Source organism: Arachis ipaensis, chromosome B7 (genome assembly GCF_059453495.1).
Source record: "Arachis ipaensis isolate K30076 ecotype BB chromosome B7, ASM5945349v1, whole genome shotgun sequence".
In the NCBI taxonomy this organism is placed as follows: domain Eukaryota; kingdom Viridiplantae; phylum Streptophyta; class Magnoliopsida; order Fabales; family Fabaceae; genus Arachis; species Arachis ipaensis.
In genome coordinates this window covers 84,384,434-84,390,652 of record NC_142442.1, presented here as the reverse complement: position 1 = coordinate 84,390,652, position 6,219 = coordinate 84,384,434, and the positions used below count along the sequence as shown (strand labels likewise).

At 37.6% G+C, this 6,219-nt stretch overlaps 1 non-coding gene across 1 annotated transcript; it reads right to left on the bottom strand.

Moving 5' to 3' along the window:
• Positions 1 to 4,857: 4,857 nt before the first annotated feature.
• LOC148553201 (small nucleolar RNA R71) lies at positions 4,858 to 4,965 on the bottom strand. The gene has a single exon (XR_015892878.1). It is a non-coding gene; the product is annotated as a small nucleolar RNA R71 (small nucleolar RNA).
• Between the last annotated feature and the right edge of the window lie 1,254 nt (positions 4,966 to 6,219).

Below are 6,219 nucleotides of genomic sequence, written 5' to 3'. Positions count from 1 at the left end.
CCTTCAATCCTTGGTTCTTTTAATCTTTTCCCACCAAGATTGAAGTCCAAGTTGGGCCAGAAGCTCCTCAGAAATTGCCAGGCACATTTTCATTAAAGAAGTAACGTGCGGCATCGACGCGTATGCGCACAGCACGAGTACGCGTCCCTGGAGTATTGTGCGATCCACGCGTAGGCGTCTAGTACGTGCGCGCGTCCATGGGCGTTTTCCAATTCTTTGGCTTTTCATGATTTTTCCACTTTGTATGCTTTCTCTTCACTCCTTTTGATCCATTCCTAGCCCTTTTCCATCTGAAATCACTAATAAACACATCAAGGCATCTAGTGGAATCAAAGGAAGATTAAAATTATCAAATTAGAGACCTAAAAAGCACCTTTTCACTTTTAAGCACAAATCAAGGAAGAATCACAAAACCATGCTATTTTGTTGAATAAATGTGAGGAAAGGTTACCAAAATGCTCTAAATTCAACACAAGATAAACCCTAAAAACGGGGTTTATCACTGACGCATACGCGTGACAAGTGTCACATGCCTCAGTAAAGAGAATTCGCTGGGGCCGATTTCTTGGCTGCTTTTGACCCAGTTTCTGACCCGAACATGAAGACAAGAGGCTGGGGAGTGGAGAAGAAAGGATTATTCCATCATTCATTCATTCAGACATTTTTAGGTTTTAGATGTAGAGTTTGATGAGCGAATAATTTATACGCTTTTTGACATTGTTTTTAGTATGTTTTCAGGAGAATATAGTTACTTTTAGGGATGTTTTCCTTAGTTTTTATGTTAAATTCACATTTCTGGACTTTACTATGAGTTTTTGTGTTTTTCTATGATTTCAGGTATTTTCTGGCTGAAATTGAGGGACTTGAGCAGAAATCAGATTCAGAGGTTGAAGAAGGACTGCTGATGCTGTTGGATTCTGACCTCCCTGCACTCAAAATGGATTTTCTGGTGCTACAGAACTCGAAATGGCGCGCTTCCAATTGCGTTGGAAGGTAGACATCCCGGGCTTTCCAGCAATGTATAATAGTCCATACTTTGGCCAAGAATAGACGATGTAAACTGGCGTTCAACGCCAGCTTTCTGCCCAAATCTGGCGTCCAGCGCCAGAAAAGGAGCCAAAACCAGAGTTGAACGCCCAAACTGGCACAAAAGCTGGCGTTCAACTCCAAGAAGGACCTCTACACGTGCAACACTCAAGCTCAGCCCAAGCACACACCAAGTGGGCCCCGGAAGTGGATTTATGCATCAATTACTTACTTCTGTAAACCCTAGTAGCTAGTTTATTATAAATAGGACCTTTTACTATTGTATTAGACATCTTTGTATTATCTTTTGATCTATTGATCACATTTTGGGGGTTGGCCATCTCGGCCATGCCTGGACCTTTCACTTATGTATTTTCAACGGTAGAGTTTCTACACTCCATAGATTAAGGTGTGGAGCTCTGCTGTTTCTCAAGGATTAATGCAAAGTACTACTGTTTTCTATTCAATTCATCTTGTTTCGCTTCTAAGATATTCATTCGTACTTCAATCTGAATGTGATGAACGTGACAATCATCATCATTCCCTATGAACGCGTGCCTGACAACCACTTCCGTTCTACCTTAGACTGAATGAGTATCTCTTAGATCTCCTAAACAGAATCTTCGTGGTGTAAGCTAGAATGATGGCAGCATTCAAGTGAATCCGGAAGGTCTAAACCTTGTCTATGGTATTCCGAGTAGGATTTAATGAATGAATGACTGTGACGAGCTCCAAACTCGCGATTGCGGGGCGTTAGTGACAGGCGCAAAAGGATAGTAAATCCTATTCCAGCATGATCGAGAACCGACAGATGAATAGCCGTGCCGTGACAGGGTGCGTTGATCATTTTCACTGAGAGGATAAGATGAAGCCATTGACAAGGGCGATGCCTCCTGACAATTAGCCGTGTCATGACAGGGCATTGGATCATTTTCCCGAGAGATGACCGAAAGTAGCCGTTGACAATGGTGATGTATCACATAAAGCCAGCCATGGAAAGAAGTAAGACTGACTGGATGAAGATAGCAGGAAAGCAGAGGTTCAGAGGAACGAAAAGCATCTCCATTCGCTTATCTGAAATTCCTACCAATGATTTACATAAGTATTTCTATCCCTATTTTATTAATTAATTTCGAAAACCCATTACTGTTTGATATCCGCCTGACTGAGATTTACAAGGTGACCATAGCTTGCTTCATACCGACAATCTCCGTGGGATTCGACCCTTACTCACGTAAGGTATTACTTGGACGACCCAGTGCACTTCCTGGTCAGTTACACGGAGTTGTGAACCGTGGTTTTGGCATCATGTTTTGGCGCCATTTCCAGGGAAAGAAAGAGCAATGAATTCTACATAATTAAAGTGTAATCACGATTCCGCGTACCAAGTTTTTGGCGCCGTTGCCGGGGATTGTTCGAGTATGGACAACTGACGGTTCATCCTGTTGCTCAGATTAGGTAATTTTCTTTTTTTTTATTTTCAAAAAATTTTCAAAAATATTTCTAAAATTTTCTCACCTGTTTTCAAAAAAAAAAAATTTTTTATTCAAAATTTTTAAGAATGAATTCTAGTGTTTCATGAAGCATGTGAAGCCTGGCTGGCTGTAAAGCCATGTCTAAATTCGTTTGGACTGAGGCTTCCAACCATCAGCTGTTATACGACTGTAGGGTATGTCAGGCATGTCATGTCTGAATTACATGCTGAAGCTTGGCTGGCCATTGGCCATGTCTAGTGTTTTGGACCGGAGCTTTCATTGAAAGCTTGGCTGGCTAGTGAGCCATGTCTAATTCCTAGACTGAAGCTTTAGACTAAAGAGCATAAGATTCTTGGAATTCATATTAAAAATTTTGGAATCCTTATTTTTCTTTTTCATAATAATTTTCGAAAAAAAATACAAAAAAAATTAGAAAATCATAAAAATCAAAAATATTTTTTGTGTTTCTTGTTTGAGTCATGAGTCATGTCATAAGTTTGGTGTCATTTGCATGTGCATCTTGCATTTTTCCAAAATTTCATGCATTCATAGTGTTCTTCATGATCTTCAAGTTGTTCTTGGTAAGTCTTCTTGTTTGATCTTGATGATTTTTTTTGTTTTGTGTTGTATGGTGTTTTTCATATGCATTCTTGAATTCTTAGTGCGTAAGCATTAAAGAATTATAAGTTTGGTGTCGTGCATGTTTTCTTTGCATAAAAAATTTTTCAAAATTGTGTCTATGATGTTCATCTTTACATTCAAAGTGTTCTTGGTGTTCATCTTGACATTCATAGCATTCTTGCATGCATTCATTGTTTTGATCCATAACTTTCATGCATTGCATCATTTTTCCTGTTTTTCTCTCTCATCATAAAAATTCAAAAAACAAAAAAAAAATATCTTTCCCTTTTTCTTTCATCAAATTCGAAAATTTGAGTTGACTTTTTCAAAATTTTTTAAAATCAAGTTGTTTCTTACGAGTCAAATCAAATTTTCAATTTGAAAATCTTATCTTTTTCAAAATCTTTTTCAAAAATCAAATCTTTTTCAAAATTCTTAGTTATTTTCGAAAATCCCAAAAATATTTTTTAAAAATCTTTTTCTTTTTTTTATATCAAATTTTCGAAAATAACATAATCAATTAATATTTTGATTCAAAAATTTGAAGTTTGTTACTTGCTTGTTAAGAAAGATTCAAACTTTAAGTTCTAGAATCATATCTTGTGATTTCTTATGAATCAAGTCATTAATTGAGATTTTAAAAATCAAATCTTTTTCAAAACTACTTTCTAAAATATCTTCTTATCTTACCTTTTTCAAAAAGTTGGTTTCAAAATATCTTTTCTAACCTCCTAACTTCTTATCTTTTCAAAATTTGTTTCAACTAACTAACTAACTTTTTGTTTGTTTCTTAACTTTTTCAAAACTACCTAACTAACTCTCTCTCTCTAATTTTCGAAAATATCTTCCCTCTTTTTCAAAAATTTCTTTTTAATTAACTAATTATTCTTATTTTTATTTTTTATTTTAAAAAAAATTTCGAAAAATACTAACATTTTTCAAAAACCATTTTCGAAAATCACTAACCCTTTTTCAAAAAAATTATTTTCGAAAATTCTCCCTCTCCCATCTTATTCTATTTATTTATTCATCTACTAACATCTTATCTCACATCTCAACCCTCCTCACAGTTTTGTTTCTTCCATTATGTTACATTCTTTGTCTCCCCCTCTTCTTCTACTCACACAGGGATCCCTATATTGTGGTATAAAGGATCCATATTATTATTATTATTATTTTTCTGTGCCCTCTTCTTTGTCATATGAGCAGGAGCAAGGACAAGAATATTCTTGTTGAATCAGATCCAAAACCTGAAAGGACTCTGAAGAGAAAATTAAGAGAAGCTAAAATACAACAATCCAGAGATAACCTTTCAGAAATTTTTGAACAGGAAGAGGAGATGGCAGCCAAAAATAATAATAATGTAAGGAAGTTGCTTGGTGACTTTACTGCACCTAATTCCAATTTACATGGAAGAAGCATCTCCATTCCTGCCATTGGATCAAATAACTTTGAGCTGAAACCTCAATTAGTTTCTCTAATGCAGCAGAACTGCAAGTTTCATGGACTTCCATCTGAAGATCCTTTTCAGTTCTTAACTGAATTCTTGCAGATATGTGATACTGTTAAGACTAATGGAGTAGATCCTGAAGTCTACAGGCTCATGCTTTTCCCTTTTGCTGTAAGAGACAGAGCTAGATTATGGTTGGATTCTCAACCCAAAGACAGCCTGAACTCTTGGGATAAGCTGGTCACGGCTTTCTTAGCCAAGTACTTTCCTCCTCAAAAGCTGAGCAAGCTTAGAGCTGATGTTCAAATCTTCAGACAGAAAGAAGGTGAATCCCTCTATGAAGCTTGGGAAAGATACAAACAGTTGACCAAAAAGTGTCCTTCTAACATGCTTTCAGAATGGACCATCCTGGATATATTCTATGATGGTTTATCTGAGCTATCAAAGATGTCACTGGACACTTCTGCAGGTGGATCCATTCACCTAAAGAAAACGCCTGCAGAAGCTCAAGAACTCATTGACATGGTTGCTAATAACCAGTTCATGTACACTTCTGAAAGGAATCCTGTGAGTAATGGGACGCCTATGAAGAAGGGAGTTCTTGAAGTTGATACTCTGAATGCCATATTGGCTCAGAATAAAATATTGACTCAGCAAGTCAATATGATCTCTCAGAGTCTGCATGGAATGCAAGCTACATCCAACAGTACTCAAGAGGCTTTTTATGCAGAAGAAGCTTATGATCCTGAGAACCCTGCAATAGCAGAGGTAAATTACTTAGGTGAACCTTATGGAAACACCTATAACTCATCATGGAGAAATCACCCCAATTTCTCATGGAAGGATCAAAAGCCTCAACAAGGCTTTAATAATGGTGGAAGAAACAGGTTTAACAATAATAAACCTTTTCCATCATCCACTCAGCAACAGACAGAGAACTCTGAACAAAATGCTTCTAATTTAGCAAATCTAGTCTCTGATCTATCTAAGGCCACTGTGAGTTTCATGAATGAAACCAGGTCTTCCATTAGAAATTTGGAAGCACAAGTGGGCCAGCTGAGTAAAAGGATCACTGAAATCCCTCCAAGTACTCTCCCAAGCAATACAGAAGAGAATCCAAAAGGAGAGTGCAAGGCCATTGACATAAGCACCATGGCCGAACCCAAAGAGGGAGAGGAAGACGCAAATCCCAAGGAGGAAGACCTCCTGGGACGTCCAGTGACCAATAAGGAGCTTCCCTCTGAGGAACCAAAGGACTCTAAGGCTCATCTAGAGACCCTAGAGATTCCATTGAACCTCCTTATGCCCTTCATGAGCTCTGATGAGTATTCCTCTTCTAAAGAGAATGAGGATGTTACTGAAGAGCAAACTGCCAAGTTTCTTGGTGCAATCATGAAGCTAAATGCCAAATTATTTGGCATTGATACTTGGGAAGTTGAACCTCCCTTGTTCATCAATGAACTAAGTGATCTGGATCAACTGACATTGCCTCAGAAGAGACAGGATCCTGGAAAGTTCATAATACCTTGTACCATAGGCACCATGATCTTTAAGGCTCTGTGTGACCTTGGTTCAGGAATAAACCTCATGCCCCTCTCTGTAATAGAGAAACTGGGAATCTATGGGGTGCAAGCTGCTAAAATCTCA